The 23,377-nt window shown below is 41.2% G+C and overlaps 1 protein-coding gene across 2 annotated transcripts in view; it reads left to right on the top strand.

Annotated features, from left to right (window-relative positions):
- MSRA (methionine sulfoxide reductase A) overlaps positions 1-23,377 on the top strand; it is a 243,445-nt gene that overhangs the window by 113,952 nt on the left and 106,116 nt on the right. The gene's annotated exons all lie outside the window — the stretch shown is intronic.

Here is a 23,377-nt window from a genome sequence, read left to right as displayed (position 1 = left end):
TGACACGGACAAATAATGGGCACTTGGAGCCCTGTGCAGAGGTGCTGCAAGGCAGCCAAAAAGGCAGAAACTTGCTGGAAATTGTGAAAAGTGAGGAAAAGGGATGATTTGAGGTGGAATGGAGTGGAATGGAAATAGAAATAGAAATAGAAATAGAAATAGAAATAGAAATAGAAATAGAAATAGAAATAGAAATAGAAATAGAAATAGAAATAGAAATAGAAATAGAAATAGAAATAGAAATAGAAATAGAAGGAAAAGGAAAAGGAAAAGGAAAAGGAAAAGGAAAAGGAAAAGGAAAAGGAAAAGGAAAAGGAAAAGGAAAAGGAAAAGGAAAAGGAAAAGGAAAAGGAAAAGGAAAAGGAAGGGAAAGGGAATTAAATTGGAATGGAATGGAATGGAATGGAATGGAATGGAATGGAATGGAATGGAATGGAATGGAATGGAATGGAATGGAATGGAATGGAAATAGAAATAGAAATAAAAATGAAAAGGGAAGGGGAGGGAAGGGAAGGAAAAATGAAAAGGAAGTGAAAAAGAAAAAGGGAAAATGAAAGGGAAAGTGAAAAGGAAAAGGAAAAAGAAAATGAAAGGAAAGGGAATTAAATTTGAGTTGAATGGAAAATTATTTTTCCACTTTATGGGAGAAGGGAAGGGAAATTAAATTTGATTAGAATGGAATGGAAAATTCTTTTTCCATTTTCTGGTGACAGCCATACAGAGGACAATCTGAAAAAGCCTTCTGGAGGCTGTGCAGGATTTGGAGCTATTTTCAGTGCGTTCTCCTAATACATAAATACACCATTTTTGGCCAGCATTACACAACCCAGGATGTTCATTCAGCACCAAACATCTTTTCATATTTTGCTTACAGATGTTCAGAACAATTCTGTTGCTCTGTATATTCATAAGCTTTTAGAAATCTGCATAGCTCAAGTGGCACTGAAATCAGAAGGGAAGAACTCTGCTGTTGTTATGCATAAACTGGGGATGTACAATTACCATATAAAATACGCAGCTAACGATGATTTCCTTAAAAACAGGGTCGTTTATAGGCTTGTGGTTCAGGCTGTTCACATGTGAGCAGGTCATTTGGGTTTGCTTTCAGTTGTTTTCTTTGTTTATCTTCAGTGACTGGAATGTAGAGAAAAATAAAGCATGTCTGGTTATTGTATGATATTAGTTAGAAGGCTGAGATTCAGTGAATTAAACCAATTTATAATCTTGTCAATTCTCATCTTTCTGAGGCATTTTCTCTCATGCACAAATCACAATTTCTAATAGTTAACAATTCAATATAACAATGTGCCACACAGACTTTGTTTCCGCTCTGAGTTATGTAAAATATTTGGCTGTGAAGTTGTTTCACATTTCCTAAGCCGAAAATCCAGGTTTTTCTGAGAAATACTACAGCTTCTTCCATAAGAATTATTATTTTGACTGATTCTTCCATATTGGATTTCCAGTTCTCCTTAAAATGTCTTGGCTCCCAAAGGTCACCTGGAAGGCTTCTAAATAGCTGATGGAGGAGAGTGGAGAAAGGGAAAATTAATTTCTTGCTCTGTTACCTCCTGTCCCTGTGGTCAGCTGGTGATTTCCCAAGTTAATTCCACAAGCCCAGGGCAGGGTGGTGGTCGGGATGTTGTTATTTAAGGATGGAAAGGTGTGGGGAGGGTTTGGCTGAGTAATGTGGGGTTAATTTTACATGTTTGTGCATAAACTGTTGATATAAAAGGCAACAATGGGAAATGTGATGGGAATTTTTCAGGAGTTGTTGATAGCAATAGAGAAATAAATGTAATATTGGAAAGTTCTTGGCTTCTTGGATTTGCCCTTCCGTAAAAATGCAGAAGAAACTCCTGTGACAAACTGTCAGCATTTTCATGGAATCCTGGAATCTTGGAATGATTTTGAGTGGGAAGGGACCTTAAAGCTCATCCATTTCCACCCCATGCCATGGGCAGGGACACCTTCCACTCTCCCAGGTTGCTCCAAGCCCTGTCCAACCTGGCCTTGGACACTCCCAGGGATCCAGGGGCAGCCACAGGTTCTCTGGGAATTCTATTCAAGGTCCACAGCCCAGAATTCTTTCCCAAATCCCATCCATCCCTGCCCTGTGGCAGTGGGAAGCCATTCCCTGTGTCCTGCAGAAGATATAAATTGAGGATGAAATTGCAGTTATTGTCCCTTAATTACAGAGATCACCAGAGCTCTTGGACTTGGGTTCCTCACCTAAACCAGACTGGTGTCTCCAAGCCCTGTCCAGCCTGGCCTTGGACACTTCCAGGGATCCAGGGGCAGCCTCAGCTTCTCTGGGAATTCTATTCCAGAGTCTCACCACCCTCACAGGGAACAATTCCTTGCCATTATCCCATCTATCCCTGCCCTCTGGCAGTGGGAGCCATTCCCTGTGTCCTGTCCCTCCATCCCTTGTCCCCAGTCCCTCTCCAGCTCTCCTGGAGCCCCTTTAGGCCCTGGAAGGGGCTCTGAGCTCTCCCTGGAGCCTTCTCCTCTCCAGGTGAGCACCCCCAGCTCTCCCAGCCTGGCTCCAGAGCTGTCATGAATTTGTGACTCTCCCGATGCTCAGGCATGGCCTTACATTCCTTGGAGAACCCTTCAGCTGGACACTACAGCACTCTTCCAAAGTGGCTCTGGCTTCTCCAAAGTGTTTAAATGTATAATTAAACTACTAATATTCCCTTCCCTTTCTGCAGCTTGTAAAAAGGGATCTGAAGGTTTCCATGGACAGGAACTGAGTCCTCAAGATTAAAGTTTCCAAGCAGTAATGAGAGTGGCTCAGAACATTTTCTTTTGTTATTAAATTGCTGTCAAGAGAATAGATTCCTGTTGTGCCTTTGTCTGGTCTTTTTTTTTTTTTTTTTTTTTTTTTAAATCCTTATAAGAACAGGATATAGGAATTTTAATGACTGTGAAGAATCTCAGTGTTCACCATGCCCTTGATCTGTGCCTTGATAGGATTGGCCAATTGCTCCACCTCTCCCCTTTCCCCCCCCAGTTCACCTGTGAGAAAGGAAGGAAAGGTTAGCCAAAGTGCAAAATACTGCATCAATCTAAGTTAATGTCATGAAATGCGGGAATTACTGTTTTGTGTATTTTTTGTAGCAATTGAAGAACAGGATTTTGTAGAAAATCTGTAATTTTTGTTAACTAGAACAGTTGGAACAAGTTGTGTCTCTGCAATCATGAGATTATCGTCCTAGGATCCTCCTGGATGTGCATCTAAACCTTGACATGACCCTAGAAACTATAATTTGTCCTCCATTGAATTGCTAAGTCATGAAATAAAATGAATGTAGCAATTTCACTTCAAAAATAATTTGGAAAGGTGATGGCAGATGCTGCTGTAACGATAAAACCTTGGCAACAAGAACCCAACAGATGCACTGAATTTCACTTACCTGCTCCTCTGCAGCTCTACCTCCAAATTTTCAAAGCTGACACTCCTGACACATGTTATTTTTCAGCTGAGAAGTTGACCAAGAAAACTTTATTGTACCTTAAAATCCAGGATGCAGGAATGGAGTCTGTAGATTTGTCATTTAAAAATGAAAGGCAGAATAAATAGATGTTTTTCATGGTAAAGAAATGATAAGTAAATTTGCCATTGCCTGAAAAACAAAAAGCTCCTTGCCCACAAGGGATGGCAGCAGCTCTGCTGAGGGAGCTCTGCTCCATCTGTAATCAAGGCTGAGTTCATTTTCCATTTCAGAATTTGACTTCTCAGGGTCAGTGTCTTGTCTGGTTCAGGCTTGAAGAAACCTAAGTGATATTTATTATTTAGATACCTGATTGTGCCTCGTAGCAAATTTAAAATCCTCATAGCCTCACTGCTGTCCTCTGCTCCTTTCATCTGTTTATCCCAGCATTGCCCACAATCACAGGCTTGGGTTGTAGCAGCAGCAATATAAATTCCAAATATATTATTTATTATTAACAACTTTATTTGAATTGTATTCCACTGAGATGTGTTGTTTCCATCTTCCCCGTCTCCTGCTTTATTAAAGATATATACAAGATGAAAATGTGGCAGCCCCAGAGGTTGAAAGAGCCATTACAGAGCAAGTCAAAGACAAAATCTTCTGACCTGGAGCCTGCAGGAAGCTCCCAAAGGAGCTTCATTTTCACAGGAGATTCCAAGCAGGATTGGGCTGAGATGTTCCCCATGTCACTGGGCCTGAAAACAGAGGATGCAGCACAGAGCTGCTTCATTTTAACTATCACAACAGTGTTTGTATTTGTGAAAATGGTGTTGTAAAAAGCCTCAGTGCTGTTGTTGAGGCTGGTGGTGGGGGGGTTTCCTACTTTTTGTCTTTTTTGTTCTTTTTGCTGTGGAGACCTTGTTAAGAAAAAATAAGCTACAAAGGCAGTTTGTCTGTGCTCAAACTGTGCTCCCAGAATTTATGGTTACTACAGGTGGTAGGTATTGGGAATAAATCCTTCCCTGAGAGGGTGTTGGGGCCCTGGCAGAGAGAAGCTGTGGCTGCCCCTGGATCCCTGGAAGTGTCCAAAGCCAGGTTGGACAGGGCTTGGAGCAACCTGGGATAATTCCCATGGCAGAGGAGGTGGAAAGGGATGGATTTTAAGATCTCTTCCCACCCAAACCACTGTCTGTGAAATCAGGGAGAAGCTGCATCTCTTGGGAGACCATGGCTCTGGAATGAAAGCAGGTGATAGAACATGTTGGCATTTTCCTTGCATTTCTTGTTTATTTGGTTGTGCTCCTACTCTTCTGCTGCTCATTCCCCCAGGTGAAATCTTCCTTCCTTTCAGGCACAGGACTGAAATGCTGTGGTGTCAGTGTGGATATGTTTGATAATGTATTTTTCCTGAAATTGGGAGAGCACTGCAATTACTCTGTGCAAACATCACCCCCTGACTTGCTTGTTTTATGGAACATCTTCCTGTGCTGGCATAGAAAAGTTTAGAAATTAACTCTTGTCTCACAGAGGTAATTAAGATTTTGAATAATTCTGCAAGTGACCTGCACAGTTTCTAGGTGTTGGATGAATAATGAAATTATCAAACCACAGGAGTTTAACTTCTATTTGCTCAGCTATGCCCAAGCTGTTGTAGTTCAGCTTTCGATAAGTAAATTTTTATAGAGAAGTTGTGCTCTGTGTCACCTTTGCAGACACTCATTTTTACCTCAGCTTCCTCCAGGTGAGGAGAATTTGGTCCATGAGGAAGACAAGAACTCCATCCAGTGAAAGGAAAGGCAAAAGACCTTTGGATCCTCATGGCTGTGATGCACGGCAGCAACAACAATCTAAAGGATATTTAGAGAAGGATTTTGGGGAAAGGCAGAGCTCAGGGGTGTTCCTGGATTTCCTGGGCTAAGATTTGAGCACATCCATTGCAGATGAATTCTTTGCAAAGAGACAAAAGAGACAAAAGCCTTTCAGAAGGTTTGGTGCACTAAAAAAGGGGAGATTGTGGAGCTGGGATTAGAGAAGGTGTAGAGTAGCACCTGCAAACTTCTGGATGAAACATCAAAACCCATTGCAAAGTAGAATCCATCCCTTTGTATCTGTCAGGTTGGAAGTCCTGGGTGTAAGCAATGGAAAAGACTCATCCAATTTTTATTTGAACACCCAGAACGATGGAAGTTCCACCATTTCCATCTGTGGGCAACTTCCCCACAATAATAGGGTGCAACACCCCTCCTAAATGATTTGTAGGACTCAGTTAATTCTTTTTAACACTGCAGCAGAGATCTTTGCCTGCAGAGCCCCAGGGATCACCCACAAGGCACCCAAAATGCTTCTGACAAAAGATAATTGAGGTACAGCTGAGGCTCCTGCTGCTTTTTGCTCATTGACTTCAAAACCCTTTCCAAAAATTGTGTCTGGGACCTGGATCCCCCTACAACAGGGGCAGGAGGGAGGGTGGATCACTCTTCTCCTGACCCCAGGATGTTTAAGGAATACCTTGGCCATTGCTGGGATAACTGGGTCACTCAGAAGTTTATTTTGCCCTTCACTTGGGCACCACATTCCCTTTTTATTTAAGCTACTTTTCTGGAAATTCCTTGGGTATAGAATCTCAGAAAAGGAATAATAGGAAGGGAGGACATTGGACTGTTTGGAATGTACCTGCTGTGCTGATTCACACCAAGGATGCAGCTGATCTAAGAATTTGCTGCAGCAGAAATCAGCATGGCTTGGGCTGGATGGGGCTTGGAACAGCCTGGGCTAGGGTCAACTGGACCTGGATCAACTTTAGGGTCCCTTCCCACCCAAACCAGACCAAGTTCTGTCTTCATTTACCTCCCAGCTTCCAGGTATTAATGATTTAGTCTTTAATCATCACTGATGACCTTTTCCGTATTAATTTGTTTATCCACCTCTTTAATACGATTTTATTCCTGGCATTCACAAATAGGAGGGGAAATTGGGGGTTCATTAACTCCAGTGCTGAGCCCGTGCAGGAAGTTTCAAAGAGAACTTGTTAAAGGATATTTTGCTAAAGGTTAATTCTTGGCAGCTCCAAATCAACGTGTCTGGAAATTAAGTATTTATTCTGAGGAGGAAGGAAAAATTTCCTTTACTGATAGTCTTCCCTTATTTACGAGTATTCCATAGTAATGTGCTGTACCTCTGTACCATCAGTAGGGCTCAGAGCAGTAGGAGAGCTGGAAAGTGATGAAAAAACAAGGTAATGGGGGAAAAAAAGACAGATCTGCCATAGGAAGTCTGAAAATATCACTTCTGCACAGGATGTGCTGTTTCTTACCCAACAGTTCAAATAGTTGCTGTTATTCATCTACTCAGGATTAACATTGTGATGTGAACTGTGGCCACCAGCACTAGAACAGTTTGGTGTGTTAGTGAAAATGAAGTTATCAACAATTCACTGTTGTTATGGCAGCCAGTGGGGTCTCTTACTTCTTGTATTTCTTGTGCTTCTTGTACTTGAAGTACTCCTTGTTTTTGCTCTGGAGACCCTTGTAAAGTGAAAACAAGCTATAAAGCCACTTACTGAGTCTACCAAACTGTGAATGAGGGAGGGACCTTAAGGTGATCTGGTTCCTGCAGCACTCAGAGCAAACCTGATTTCTACTTGGATGAGGTCACCTCAGGCTGGTCACTTTGTCCACATCTCCAGGTTGACCCTAAATTTGTCCTTCCAAAGGAGGAGAAGCTGCCTGCCTTGGATGGAACCCTCTTGGAGCTCTTAAAAATCATCTGAAGGATTGTCCTGTTTGTCTTCCAAAGCAGCTGCTTTGTTAAAAGCAAGAGGAAAACACTCAGAAGTACCTGAAGGGAGCCTACAAGGAAGATGGAGAGGGAATTTTCACAAGAGCCTGGAGGGACAGGACAAGGGGGAGTGGGTTTACAGTGACAGAGTAGGTTTAGACGGGATAATACTGGGAAGAAATTCTTCCCTGTGAGAGTGCTGAGCAGCTGGAATGGAATTCCCAGAGAAGCTGTGGCTGCCTCTGGATCCTTGGCAGCATCCAAGACCAGGCTGGACAGGGCTTGGAGCAACCTGGGATGGGGAAAAGTGTCTCTAGCCATGGCAGGGGTGGGAATTTTACGGTCTCCTGCAACCCAAACCATTCTAATTCCATTATTCTACATAGCCAGGACTCCTCCTAGACTTGTATTTAGCAAGGAATATTTTGCTCTGAGGAGCTCAGCGCACTCTTTGCACTGCCCTGCTCTTGTTTTCAATCCTTTTGGGGTGTTTTGTCTGTACTGACATTCCCAACCACCCCTTTTAAATCCATGGATCCTAGGAGTGCTCTGTCTGGGAAGAATCAGGAAGGAATGATGAGATTTCTCTGCCTGGAGACATTTCTGTGGCTGTTACTGAGCCCAGAAAAGCTCTGTGGCAGTGGCAGTATCTGTTCCCACAGTGTATCCACACACATCAAATGTTCCTGGGAAAACAAACCCAAATCCCAACATTTGTCCAACTGCAGTTTTTTTGTCGACTCCTTTTCCCTCTCAGTTTAATCCAGTGTTTACTCAGTCAAGTGATTCAATTAGGAGCTGTTTTTATTTTCTTTCTGAGGAGTGAAGAATGTTAATTGTAGCTGAAATGCCTTCGAGTGATTCTCTCCTAATGTCACATTTCCATAAAATCTAGGAAAGCTTTGCTTTCTGCAAAGAGAGTGCAGCAGCAGAACAAAAAAAATGCTAAAAACTGGGTTTAATGTTCTGAATGCTGGACTTGGCGTGGACTGGGACCTTGGTGGGGAAAGCGGAGGAAAAAAAGAAGGTCCTTTACTCCCAAAGTGTTGTGCTAGACTGAGAGAAAAGGCAGCAGATTGTGCAGACAGTTGGAGAAATCAAAGCTTAGGAGAATTAAAATTAATATGAAAAGCCATGATCTCAGTGTGTACAGAAATGTCACTGCCTGGGTTGGAGTAGAGAGGAAGGGAAATCATCTTTAATTCTGCTGTCCCTGGGTTCCCAGGCTGTTACTGGGGTTTCACTGGAGCATGATTGTGACCGTGTTCACAGAGGTCTTAGGATGATGGAAGAGACGAGGATCTGACTCCATGTTTCAGAAGGCTGATTTATTATTTTATGATATCTATTACATTAAAACTATACTAAAAGAATAGAAGAAAGGATTTCATCAGAAGGCTGGCTAAGAATAGAATAAGAATGACTGATAACAAAGGTTTGTGGTTCAGCTCTCTGTCTGAGCCAGCTGGGCTGTGATTGGCCATTAATTACAAACATCCAGCATGGGCCAATCACAGATGCACCTGTTGCATTCCACAGCAGCAGATAATCAATGTTTACATTTTGTTCCTGAGGCCTCTCAGCTTCTCAAGAGGAAAAAATCCTAAGGAAAGGATTTTCATGAAAGATGTCTCTGACATATGATATGGATGGGGCTGGTCGTTCCTCTCAGGGATCTTGTGAGCTATGAAAAACAGAGCTGCATTCCTGTTGCTGGTACTTTGGGGCCTCCATTCATGGAATCAGTAAAGCTGGAAAAGATGGAAAATTTGGAAAAAAATATGATTGTCATCGAGTCCAACCATCAACCAGCACCACCAGCAAACCATGTCCCCAAGTGCCACACCCACACATTGTTCGGGCACTCCAGGGATGGTCACTGCACCCCTGCCCTGGGCAGCCTGAGCCAGTGTGTGATAATCCTTTCCATAAAGAAGTTTTTCCTAATATCCAGCCTAAACCTCCCTGAGGCACCTGGAGGCTGTTTTGTCTCATCCAGAAGAGTCTGACACCAACTCCCTGCATCCTCCTGTCAGTGTCTTGTAGAAAGCAAAAATGTGATCCGTGACCTGGGATTAAGGAGATCCTGATTTATCCTGGCCACAAATTTGCTTTATTCATCCTGAGAGGTGACAGGTACCATGGGCTGAACTGAAAATTTGAATTATCGACTGTCATAATTACACATTGTTTACTTCTTTTTTTCCTTTTTTTTTTCTCACTTACTGAATTTTTTTGTGTTATAATGGCTTAGATTTTTATTTGGAAAGGACACAAGGCTTAATCATGTCATTCCCTCTGCTGAATGCTGTGAAAATTCTTTGTTCCAAGTCAAATGGAACACCATTATAGCACACTTATCATCTCCTAAAAAAGTAATAAATTGGGTCAAACTGATCCTAGACATAATTCTGCTGATGTTAATGGTGTTACATCAGGAAGAAATTTCTCTCAGCCTGTTAATAGGATGATAAGATAAAAATGTGGCTACCAAGGAGCAAACAGACCTTGGGAAAAGAAGTTCCACTCTCACTGATCCTGCCCTGTTTCTGCAATGTTTTGAAGCTACAAAGCATTGCAAGAGTGCTAAATATTGACATTTTTGCTATTATTATTATTATCTGAATGGGGTGGTGATGGTGGGGGAGGTGGTCAGGATTCTATTCCATCCTCCTCCTTTGAAATTTTTGGCTCCAGCAGAGCTGACCCTGAACCAGTGGTAGGTGCAGATGGGACCATTATTTTTCACCGCTTCATTTATTTTGTTTTAACAAATGGTTTCCTTTTCTCTCCTGCCTCGTTGCTCTGTGTTCAGGGCCAGCTCAACCCTTCTGCAGGTGTTCAGAGGTGTTCAAAGGCAGGAGCAATGTGTAATGAGCTCTCCCCTCATGTCCCAGCTGCCTTTGTGAGCCGGTCAGAAGTCTTTAGGTGAAGCTAAAATTAAATGGAAATGTATGGGCTGGGATCTGGTGTCTTTAGTCTGAGCTGAATTTAGGCTTGGAAGCAAAAGGAAAGTAGGGTCCAGTTTGTATTAACTAGGTCAGATTTTGGGTGGAGAGAGAACCTTCTTCCTTCTTCTCCTAAACGTGCAGCAATATGTAATCCAAAGGGGAAAATGGAATCCATATCCAAATAACCCAAATAATCCAAAATGTGGAAATAGAAGCAAACAAGATGAGATTCTTGCACAGGGAAAAGCAGAGATTTGGCTTCCCACAGTGTACCTGGCATGAAGCTGCTGCCAGGTGCATCAGCCCAGATGTTAACTCTGGGAATGGATTCCAGGACCTTTCCTTTCTGTCTCTTCTTCTTCTCCTCCCTGCCAAGATTGCCCCAAGCAGTAGAAGAAAACAAACTTCTCACCTGGCTCCTGGTGTCCAGGGAAGGGAACGGAGCTGGGGAAGGGGCTGGAGCATCAGGAGGGGCTGAGGGAGCTGGAAAGGGGCTCAGCCTGGAGAAAAGGAGGCTCAGGGGGGACCTTGTGGCTCTGCACAACTCCCTGACAGGAGGGGACAACCAAGGGGGTCGGGCTCTGCTCCCAGGAATGGGGACAGGGTGAGAGGGAACAGCCTCAAGCTGTGCCAGGGAAGGTTCAGGATGATTATTAGGAAAAATTCTACATGGAAAAGGTGGTAAAACATTGGAAGGGGCTGCCAAGGATAGTGGTGGAGAGATTTAAAAGCCCCGTGGATGTGACACTTGGGGACACAGATGAGTGGTGGCCTTGGCAGTGCTGGGGAACAGTTGGACTTGATGATTTCAGAGGGGCTTTTCCAACCCTGATGATTTTATAATTTTATAATCTCACACTTGGGTCTCAGCAGTGGCCTGGCTTTACCAGGACATGTAAGGAATGTGCTTCCTGAGCATTTCCTCTAAACCTGGAGTTAGGAGACTTCCAACAGATTATTCTCTTATTTTGAGAGTCCTTTGGGATCCTGACTGCAAACTCCCTGGGCAGGTGTTTGAACCAAGGGCTGTCACACCAAAATTTGGCAATATTTTGCTACCAGCTTCCACAGTTCCAGATCCAATTAAGTAGGAAGAGCAAAATACTTCTCCTGGTCTTTCCCAAAAAGTTCACAGACTCCAACCCAAGGTCTCTAAAGATTAGCAGTATCTTTCATGTACAGCAGTTGAGATTTATGGAACTTTGCATAATAAAGAGAATCATTTCTATGGCCTGCTTGAGGGATGACTATTTCAGGCAGCTCTGTAAAATAAAGTAATGAATTAAAAATGGCACTGCTTTGCAGCAGAACTGCATTTGTTGCTTCTGCTTTTCTGCCAGGCAGTTTTGATCCACCCAAGTGCAGGAATAATCAGTGTCACAGCAGATATGGAAAGCAAATCCTGCAGACCAACTGAGTGGAAAGCCAAGTGTCTCCCTGCATATTCATCTATTTATCGCCTCTGATTCTCCTCTAATTCCTTTATTTTCCATATGATAATAGACTTTTCTCCATGCACACCCATTGTTCCCATGAAACAGGATTTGTCTGCACATGAGATGTTCATATAACGTGTGAGGGCAGAATTCATCAAAACAATTGAGCTGCAAGCAGGGATCTCACGGAGTTGCTTTTTGCCTCCTTTATTCCCATCTTTTCTGCATTTGAATTGTTAAACAGGAGCTCTGCTGCAGTGTCAAAGAGTGCCTTACAAAAGCTGTTGCCATAGAATTACACCTAGAAATGAGTTCTTTATAAATCAGCGGCACGACAAGTGGTTATTTATTTGTACTCAGGCCTATTTAACAGCTCTTCATTACAAGAATGGCCCAGAGTCTGAGGAACAACTTATCCATTACAGCTGCTGCTCCCTGTGTGTTCCATAAAGAGAAGATACAACTTTTCACACATTTTCAGAGTTCTCAGAAAATAACTCTCTCTTTTCTCACCTCTTCCAGGAATCCCCGAACTGCCCCTGTGCTTATCATGCCAACAACAAAATCCCAGAATAGTTTGGGTGGGAAGGGACCTTAAAGCTCATCCCATCCCACCTCCTGCCATGGGCAGGGACACCTTCCACCATCCCAGGTTGATCCAAGCCCTGTCCCACCAGTCCTTGGATGATTCCAGGGACCCAGGGGCAGCCACAGCTTCTCTGGGCACTCCATGTGCCTCACAGGGAATTGTTCCTCACAAGGAAAAAAATCCTTCCCAATATCGCATCTATCCCTGCCCTCTGGCAGTGTGCAGCCATTCCCTGTGTCCTGTCCCTCCATCCCTTGTCCCCAGTCCCTCTCCAGCTCTCCTGGAGCCCCTTTAGGCCCTGGAAGGGGCTCTGAGCTCTCCCTGGATCCTTCTCTTCTCCAGGTGAGCATCCTCAGCTCTCTCAGCCTGGCTGCGGAGCAGAGGGGCTCCAGCCCTTGGAGCATCTCTGTGGCCTCCTCTGGATTGTTCCAGCAGCTCCAGGTCCCTCTGATGGATCCCAGGGCTGGAGGCAGTTCTGCAGGTGGGTTCTCACCTGAGTGGGGCAGAGGGGCAGAATCCCCCTCTCCCCTGCTGTCATAAAACTCCTTTTGAAACCTTTCTTAGGAATGGAGCTGCTCCCTGGCTGCAGCCAAAGCCATTCCCATTCCATTCCGAGGAAAGCAGGTGTCTCAGGGGATGTGCTGGGATCTGTTTTCCTGCCCTTTGCTGCTCCTGACTCTCTGGTGTTCCTCAGCAGTGGTTCCCTGCTGGAATTTGCCTGGCAGCCCTTTGGAGCAGGATGGGAGGAGGAGCAGTGTTGCTGTAGGACACGAAACAACACGAGTACACACTGCTGTTCTCAAGGTGAAAAAAGGGAAGTTTATTTTCTGACTCCAACATTTATAGCTTTCCAAAAGTGACAGTGGATTGGAGGGTGAAAGTGCCACCTCTCCAACGACACTGGACAAACCATCAGATTTCTCCTCCTCCATAAAAGAATGCAAAACAATAAGTTATTTACAGAAAGTGTATGAGAAAGTCCATTACAAGAATGTAAACATCAGAAGGCTCAGAAAATCTTAAAAAATCAGGGTGACAGAGCAGGGGCAGCTGGGCTGTTACCTGCAGGTTCAGCTCCTTCCCTTTCATTCCTGGCTCCAAGGCTGACTTGGGTAGCCTTCAGCCCTTCCTGCCCATTGTCCTCATTCATAAAAAAAAGGGAGATAGTTTATCTTATCTTCTAAGGGGCTTTGAAATCCATGGATATATGGATTTTTCTGGGACTGAGTGTTGGAGGAAAGCACAGGCAGCAAGGGGAAGGAACTCAGAAGCTCTGTTTTGTCTCCTGGAGTCATAGAGAATTTTAGGTGATATATTTTGGTGTTTATATGTGGTATTTTCGGGGTCCCCTGTCGTGGGGAGGAAAGATGAATCTGACTCCATGTTCCTAAAGGCTAATTTATTATTTTATGGTATTATATTATATAAAAGAATGCTATACTATAACTATACTAAAGAATAGAGAAAGGATACTTACAGAAGGCTTAACAAGATACTAATGAAAACTCATGAATCCTTCCAGAGTCCCAACACAGCCTGACCGTGATTGGCCATTAAATAAAAACAATTCAAATGTTGGATAAACAATCTCCAACCACATTCCAAAGCAGCAAAACACAGGAGAAGCAAATGAGATAATATTGTTTTCCTTTTTCTTTGAGGCTTCTCAGCTTCCCAGGAGAGAAATCCTGGGCAAAGAGGATTTTTCAGAAAATATTATGGTAACATTTATGCATCTAAATTATGTTATTCAGCTGAAGAGGAACTATAGATTTGAATATTTTGCTTAATTTTAAGCTCTATTTTAAAGTTCTGTTTCCTTTCCAGTCCTGTAAGATGAAGTAGATGCTCCAGTGTATAACATAAAATCTTCTTATAATTGTCCACATTTTGCAAAATTTAATATTACAAACTACATTCAATGTCTGCCCCCTAAACTGCTCTGTATATTTAACTAAAACATTATTTTAATTTAAATTAAAGGTTTCAGACAGATCTTTACAGCTCTGCAGAATGTGACTTTCTGGCTTCATTCATTCCTTACATATGGAGTGAATATTCACTAAGTTCATTGGATTTACTTTTAATTTCTAATCAAGTTACTGACAAAATATCTGCCCCTGAAGCTCTTGTAATTTTAATATTAAATATTATAAAAATGTAATAGCAAATGTAATGTTAGTTTTAATATTAAAATGTAGATAGACTGTACCATGTTGTCTCCTTCACTGACAACTTTCTATGAAGATTGGGTTTTAAAACTCATTCTCCTACAGAAATATTTGAAAAACATTTAAAACCAGTTCTCCAATGAAGGTTTTTATTCCCCTTAGAAGTATTTAAAATACTTTTTTGAAAAAAATCTGAGTTGAATGCAGCAGCATTTCAGTGCTACAAGCCAAGGCAAATCTAATTTCATTGCAGAATTCCTCCATTTACAAAATAATAATAATAATAATAATAAAAAAATACGCTTTTCAGGGGGAAAAAAATCCCAAAGCCAGAAATTTCTGCTTTTGCAAGGGTAGTGTTGGTGGTGGTGCCATTCCCTTTGAAATAATTCCTCCCTAATTGGTATCCCAATGTAATGGGTAAGTGAACATATTTCACAGCAGCAGCTGTTGGATGTTCAATGACTGGAAAATACGGCGCTGGTGAAGTGTGTGGAGTGCTCATCCCATCAGGAGGAGTAAGTTAATCATACACAATTCACTGAGCACTGGAGCTGCATTTGCAGAGCAGGGGCTGCCTTTTAATTGTCGCGGGCCCTTTTTCAATATCTTGCAGGATCTTTTGTCTCAGCCGTAGCAGTTTTGGTTGCATCCCTAAAACTGTCAGTCTTCCTTAATTTTGCAAGGGCCTAACAATTCCTCCTTCACAATGCAGCTTAAATTGGACCAGATGCTGCATCAATAGAGCAGTCTGCCCATCTCAGAGGCATTAAGCCCAAAATTATTTAGAAAATTGAAGCCTTTAACATACTCTGGATTAATGTGATTAAGTAGAGCTTGCTTTGATTCATAGCCATCTATTCCTTTATTAATAGCCATTTCATCAACAGGAGCAGCACATATGGGGACAAGATGACTGAAAGTTAAATTGATTGCTGGAAGCCTGCAAGAAAAGCATTTAATGTTTCAATAATAACTGATGTAAGACTTCACTGCGGGGCATTTTGGATAGATTTAGACCAGCTTATAAGCACAGTATTTATTAGTATCTTTTAATTTTTATTATAAGCTTGCTAAATGCATGTTGGTGGGGTTTCTTTTGTATTATTTTTATTTTTAATCCCAACTTTTAATTCTGAAGATTTGTAAAGGAGAGTCTCTCATGTGACTGATAACAGCTGGGCCAGGCCGTAGCGGAGTTGGGACTTCTGGAGGGCTTAGGAAGAGAAAAAATATAAGAGAGGATAATTTGTTATGATTATTTCCACACATTTCTGATCCTAGAACCATTCCAGGTGCCGAAGGAGCATGTGAGAGCTCTTATATGACCCATAATGCAGGAGGACCATCTCTCACACACTTACACCCCATTTGTGGGGAGGGTTCGTGTTTGTCTTGCCTTATTTCCCAACTCAGGAATTATATCCATGCAAATTTATATGTGGAATCATAATAAAAATATTAAAAAAAAAATATATATACACTTTTATTTTTAAAAAATCGTTGAATAGAATGACAGAATTCCACAATGGACTTTAAAGCTCATCCCATTCTACCCTGTGCCATGGGCAGTGACACCTTCCACTATCCCAGACTGCTCCAAGCCCTGTCCAGCCCAGCCTTGGACACTGTGTGTGTAGGGAGAGAGGCATTTACAGGATGATCCAATACCATGGATTGACCATTCCAACAATTGACAAATGAAGAGATCGAATCCCAGTACCTGGGACAGCTCCCAGAACTGTGTATTTGTGAGTAAAATCACTCCTAAAATTTGCTAAAGTTATTTAAGATGCCAGAGTTTCTTGGTATGTTCAGACTGGTCTGATTCACCTAAAATAAATGTCTGATTTAAAATGGAGAACGATGAGAATGAGCTGTGATTTGTGGCCATAATTAGAGTCAAGGAGTAGGTTCCTGGAGATCGGGGTTGGAGGTTTTCACTCCAAGTTCTCATGGGAAGCAGGACAATCTCCAACACTCATCAGGCCATCAAGGCAATTCAGGAACAGCTCCAGGGTGGAGGTTACAGAGGGGATGCACTGCAGGATGGTCCTCCTGGTGATAGAGGTTCTCCATATGTCCTATTTGAGCCTTCCACCTTGTGGGATATGGCTGTTGTCATTTGCTGGGCTCTCTATCCCTGCTGAAAAAAGAAAATGTGGAGCTGCTGGAATGAATCCAGAGGAGGCCATGGAGATGCTCCAAGGGCTGGAGCCAGGCTGGGAGAGCTGGGAATGTTCACCTGCAGAACAGAAGGACCCAGGGAGGCCTCAGAGCCCCTTCCAGAGCCTAAAGGGGCTCCAGGAGAGCTGGAGAGGGACTGGGGACAAGGGATGGAGGGACAGGACACAGGGAATGGCTTCCCACTGCCAGAGGGCAGGGATGGATGGGATATTGGGAAGGAATAGTTGGCTGTGAGGGTGGTGAGGCCCTGGAATAGAATTCCCAGAGAAGCTGTGGCTGCCCCTGGATCCCTGGAAGTGTCCAAGGCCAGGCTGGATGGGACTTGGAGCAACGTGGGATAGTGGGAAATGTCCCTGCCCATGGAAGGGGGTGAAATGAGGTAATCTTCATTCTCCCTTCCAACTCAAACCCTTCTATGATTCCATTATATCCTAAGAAGATAAATAATGTCAAGCATTTCTCCCTCAGTGTTAGAAAATTGCATTTTATTCCAGGTGGGATTTATGTAACCTCAGCTTTTGGCCACAGGATTTTCCTGTGCAGCAACTAAACCAGAGCTCATTTCCATATGAGAAAGAAAATCTTCAAGGCTTGTTAGCTGTGAGAAAGGAAATTTGTACCCCTCCTTTTGCCAGAGTTGTTGTTCCTGAATTCCAAGGAATTCTCCAAGTATTAGGGATGTACAAATCCATAAATTAGAGCACAGTGATTCACATTATTTCCATATATTAATTCCATGACTTTTGGGCATTTTAATAAATTAACAATAGGGGTTTTTTTCTCATTGTCTTCTTGGGTCATCCAAATTGGTCATTCTTTTTTGGAGGAGTAAATGTCACGGAATACTAGTTTCACTTAAATTAAAAATCCCTTCTTTGCTGAAATGATCTTCTTTGAATGGGAATATAAAAAGGATACAAGTGGTGTGTAGTTGAAAACTCTTTGTTTTGGGGCTGGTTGAAGGGAAATAATGGATAATCAAATACAGTGAATGTTCATTAGGCTTAAACTGGAGGGAAATGGTTTTACTGATCTAATGTGAATGATGATATTTACATTTTAGCAAAAGAAAAAAAGCAAAAATACTTTTTGTTTTGTGTGAGCACTCTGCTGTTTACTGGAACTAATTTTAATTAATTGTATTAGTGGCTGAAAAAAGGGCTGCTCTTATTGGCTTATCCCAGCATAATTAATCATGGTAATAATTCATTTTACATGACTTCTTGAGGTTAAGCTTTGCAGAGCCATTCATTAAAATTGAGAATTAATAATATCTAAAAAGTTGGCCACAAAAAAAAAAAAGGGAGAAATATCTGTAAAGATTTATTAAAGGCCAGTGATTGATCTACTCCTCTTTGTTTTTTAAACCTGCTCTCAGACCTGGGTTGTGCCGCTGTAGAAGTCTCTCAGCTGGTGTTTGATCTGGTTCTGTGCTTAATGGGCTTTGTGGAGTGTGTTTCTCACGAGTCCTTCAGAAAATTCTTCTCATCACTAAGTGGGGGTTTGTGCTCAGGTTCCAGGAATGAGGAATTCCTCTCTCCACCATGAGAAATGGGATATTCTGGAATAAAGCCTCTGATGATGCTGGGAATGGAGCAAATTTTTCTCTCTGCAGGGACCTTTGGGAAAGGTGGTGGTGGTTGGGAAAAATAAACTTACAGTCAAGGAGCTGAAGCAAAAATGAATTCACAGGATGATTTTCTGTTCCAAGCTCTTTTGATTAACAGAGTTTTCAGGGGTTTAAATATCTTTTTATCAACCAGACAACCAATTTTTTAACTTTTTGTGATTTGAAATCTCCTTTTTTGCTCTTTGCAGACATTCATACCACACACTCAAGACTGCAAATTCCTGATTTCCCAGTTTCTGACCTTACTTCAATTTTCAATATCTCTACTGGGCAAATTCTTGGCCCCCTCATTCAATAACCTTGCAGGAATATCACTTGAAGAGGGGCAGTGGCTGTATTTATAATTAAAAGAAATAGCAGGGTTTCTAAAGCTCTTTGAGGGAAAGTACTGTAAATGAAATTATTAAATATAATTTTAATTAATTATGTGTCTTATAGCTGTTCTAGATATATAAATTGTCAAAATTTTATCTTTTGAATCTCTTTAATAGTTTCTCCTAAAGAGTTTTTCAGCATTGGGCATTTTTAGAACTTTCTAGAATTCTTTTATTAATTTTGATGGACTTAGAAGTATTTGTCTAGTGCAAATTAATTCTAAATTTTCATCCCAGCTCCCTTTTTGCCCTCTCAGTGTCTGTTTATCATCACAAACTTTGCTCTGTTGCCTTGTCTTTGCACTTTGATGCTCTCTGGTGAAACCAAGTTACCTCTACTGCTTTTTGCAGATTTGTTTTGGGGAAATCAGGAGGGAAACAATGATCCCTGTCTTATTTATATTTATAATAGAACTGTCAGAGTAGTTTAATAAAAATTGTCTATGAAGGAGAAGTTTACAGAGTAAATAAAAAAAAAAAAATCTTTTTTTTTTTTTTTTTTTTTTGTTATGGGTTTCTGTCTAAAGTTCTCAGGTATAAGATCTGCACATTTTTTTCTAAGCTCTTTGGTGGTTTCGAGCTTCAGAAAGAGTCAAAACTGTCACATTTCAGAAACCAAACCTTTTAATCAGAGATCTCCTCCAAGTAGTATTCTCTTACTGGATTTATTCTAGAGAGACAAGGAGAAAACCACAAATTTTGTAGTTTTAATAGAAAATATTAAATATTAGAATATCTTACTCTCATTTCTTGTTTTTCAAATTCCAGAATAGTTATTATTTTCCAACTCTTCAGCTTGCTATTAATAGATGTTCCCAGGTATTATATTTACCTCCATTTATCACTTTTCAAAGCTCTTCTCATATGACATATTCCTCACATTCCTATTATTCTTTGCTTTCTGTTACACCCATTTATTTAAGGAAATTCTTTGTGTTGCATAACAGTGGCACAGAGACTTGGCAGCTAAAAGCTGTAAAGTTTTCAGGAAAAAAATCAATCATGTTTTCTGTTATATTGACATGAAAGCAATTCCCTTTCTAGACTGAAGCTGGGTTACTAAATCCAGGTATGTTGTTTATGTATTTATTATTGACTTTTAAATCTAAGCTTTTCTCTGTACAAGAGCAAACCCCCAGAATGGCTTTGGTTTGGGATATTGGACCCATTTTTTGGCAATAAATCATGCCTTAAAATTATTTTCTGAAGATTTGGCTCTTCTGCTCCTGCTGTGTCCTGGGATATCATTCCCTTTCCAGCCAAAAGGGAATTAATGTTTTCCATTTGCCTTCTTCAGAACGAGTCACAGTTGAAGCAAAGGGGTAACACTCAATATTTGGGCTATTGAGGAAGGGTTAGATGGGATATTGGGAAGGAATTGTTCCCTTTGAGGGTGAGGAGGCCCTGGCACAGGGTGCCCACAGAAGCTCTGGCTGTCCCTGAATCCCTGGAAGCGTCCAAGGCCAGGCTGGAAGGGGCTTGGAGCAATCTGGGATAGTGGAAAATGTCCCTGGCCATGGCAGGGGGTGGCAATTGATGAGCTTTAAGGTCCCTTCCCACCCAAACCATTCCAGTATTTCCCAGAGGAAACAGTTCCTTCAGCCCAAAAGATCCAACAGGAACCTAAACTGAGAAGTTCAAGACTGAATTCTGCCCAAACATGGAATCTGAAATTGTCGGTTACTAAATCTTTCCTGTAATGTGAAAATTTTAAGCATAAAAGCACAGAATGCTTTGAGTGGGAAGGGACCTTAAAGCTCATCCAGTGCCACCCCCTGCCATGGGCAAGGACACCTTCCACTATCCCAGGTTCATCCAAGCCCTGTCCAATCTGACCTTGGACACTTCCAAGGATCCAGGGGCAACCACAGCTTCTCTGGGCTTCAAGCCCCATCCAACTTCCAGCGAGTACCTTTGCATAACCCATTTGCCAGGAAATGCAATTTATTGGAATATAAAGGTTCCATCCATTGAATGTGTCAGTTAAGGGTTAAATTTGGGCTTTAAATGAGAATTTTTTTGATGTGAGAATATGGATTTTTTCCCCAACTCCATAGCTAAAAGATTTCAACTCCACTATATAAAAATTATATAGAACTTGTAGTTGGGTCAGAGTCTTCCTCATCAACCATAATGAAAAGAAGATAACTGAAAAGTCCCAATTCTTTGCACAGATGAGTTTTGCATAGAAAAGCTTCGTTAAAGCCAAATGAATAAAGGAAAAAGAGAAAATTCACTCATATATTCCCAACTTTTAAGGCTGGTAAGAGCTCCTTGCATTATTTAGTTTGACATTTTTATATTATAGATCATTATGTTTCATTGTGTTACTTTTTTATCAAGACCTATCACTTTTTCCCTTTAAGTTTAGCTGATATTTGACTGAAGAGTCTCTCCCAGAAGGAAATCTGATCTGATTTGAAAATGTCAGGAAATGGAGAGGTGTTTTACAGGACATAGGTTTAGAGGAGCATCCCAAGATCCAGTGGTGCAACTGAGCAGGGACCATTCTCCATATCCATATCGAAAAGCTGGTTTCCATTTGGAATTCCCTGGTTTCCATCTCTACCTTTGACTCTTGATCTGTCTTTTCATTGCTTTCTTAAAGGCCCCTTTTGCATCCCCTTCCCATTCCATGCTCATCTCCTTGAGTTAAAAACCTCCAGGGGTTTCTTTTGGAAAGGGTAAATTCATCTGGAACCTGGTGGCTGTCACTGAAACGACTTTTCAGGATTTCTTAGTGCCAAGGTTGATCTCACCAGAGCCATTCCTACAACCCCTTTTCTCTCTGACATCCCAATTCAGGCCCTATTTCCTTTTATTGCAGTGTGGCAATGAAATTCCATGTTTATTTCCACCCTTGCCTTTACCTCAAAGGTTGTTCCCCACTTGCAGGTACCAGGTGTGTCACTTTTTCCCTCCAGCAGAGATTTTACCTCTGACTTCTTTAATACATTTTTGATTCAGTGGCCCCAGCACAGCAAGAAATGTCTTTGTAAGACCATCCCATCGGCTCCTCATCTGAGTTATCCACAGAATTTATAAATTGAGACCTTATATTTCTTTGGAATTCCTGATGAAGGGCTTTAAGAGCAGCAGGCTCTGTAGCAGTCCCTGCAGAGGACAGATAAAAATGGTGCCATTCAAGCCTTGCTCCCTTTGGACCATTTTTTTTTTTTTGAGATGTCATTTAGACAATTCTTAATCCACTTAACATGTGCACTATCGATATGGGGGAGTGTTAATTTTTTAATCAGTCATGAAGTAATAAGTCAAATGCACTAATAAAGCCTAAGTTCCATCCATGCTATTATATCCCACATTTATTACAGCCAGACTTGTAATTTCATGGGAGGATGAAATGGAGTTTGGCTGACAGGACCTTGTATTCCATAGGACCATGGTGTTAATTATAAACCCATCTTCGACATTTTTCCTTCACTTGGCTGAAATTAAACCAGAATATCTTTTCTAGGAGCACATTCCAACTGGGAACAGGATCTGATCCACAGGATCAGGCCAGGGGGAGTCTAAAATAATCCCCTTTTAAGGGCTTGTAGTGTGGACATTCAGCCTATAAAAACATAACCTATAATAAGTACAGTGAATAAGGAAAGTTTTATCATCTCCTTTTTTTCCTACAGGTTTATATAATTTATTTTCCCCCTTTTATTGGCTGTTCAATGTACAGCCATTTTACAAATAAAAAGGGTTTATAGCAGTGGTCTCACTTCCAGATATTCTGTTCAGCAAAACCAATCAATACTCTGTTTATCAAACCCATTTTGCTGCTGAAGAACAGACAGGATTTTTAGCAAACAACAGTGAAAATTTTTACAGCTCTGCCACAGAAATTTTAAATACTTGCAAATAAGACACAGGTTCATTTAGTACTTTTGTTTGGCAAATTAAAAAAAAAAAATCAGTATTTTTTGTGAAAACTGCCAATCTTTCTTAATTTAATTCAAGTAGTTTACTGAAAAATATGAGCGTTTCTGTGAAGAAAAGTAACAACAGCAGCATGTTCAAGCCCATTTTTTATTGGCAATTTTATTCTCTTGGTTTTGTTTCTAAGGGGTAAAAAATGAAGTCATTCTAGAAGGCACCAGAAATAGCTGTTCATTGTTTTATCAGCAAATTTTCTTATCTTTATGAATTTCCTCTTACTGGGTAATCCACCAATCCTCTAATAAACCAAATAAACAAAATTTAATAGCATTTTCTCTGCAGAGGCACCACACCATAGCTGCTGTATGAAGTACTTTCTGTAGGTATTAAAAAATACTTGATTTTCTGTGGCCCAGGCAGAAGTTTTGGGAAGTTTCTAGAATTTATGAACAATTTATTTTGATTTAGAACTGCAGGACTGGCCAGCCCATAGTGATAAATTGGCTTCTTGCTGGACAGGATTGACATGTTTTGATAAAACTGGATGAAAAAAGAGTGTGGATCACACTGAGAAGTTAAAGAATGATATTTTCTAAAGCAGAAATTCACAGTGGTTAATAAACCAAGCATTATCTCCTAGTTCAGTGCTGGTAAAGTCATTAAAGTGGTTTAAAATATAAAGAAGGAGGTAAAATAAATTAGCCACATGTTAGTGCCAGTGCAGAAGTACAAAATAATGGTCTGCTCCATTAAATTCTTTCAGTGTGGGGCAGGAATTCAAATAAAAATATTTTAATGGAACCTTATTAAAAATCTATGAATCTGGTATTATTTCCATTCTTTTTATCCTCATTGATGTGAAGGCAATAATGTAAAGGGAAGGGGACACCCAAAATTTGGGCTTTCAGTATTTTAGTGCCGAACCTTTGGTTTA

Source organism: Melospiza melodia, chromosome 3 (assembly GCF_035770615.1).
Source record: "Melospiza melodia melodia isolate bMelMel2 chromosome 3, bMelMel2.pri, whole genome shotgun sequence".
NCBI classification, from domain to species: Eukaryota; Metazoa; Chordata; class Aves; order Passeriformes; family Passerellidae; genus Melospiza; species Melospiza melodia.
This window is presented reverse-complemented; position numbering and strand designations above follow the sequence as displayed.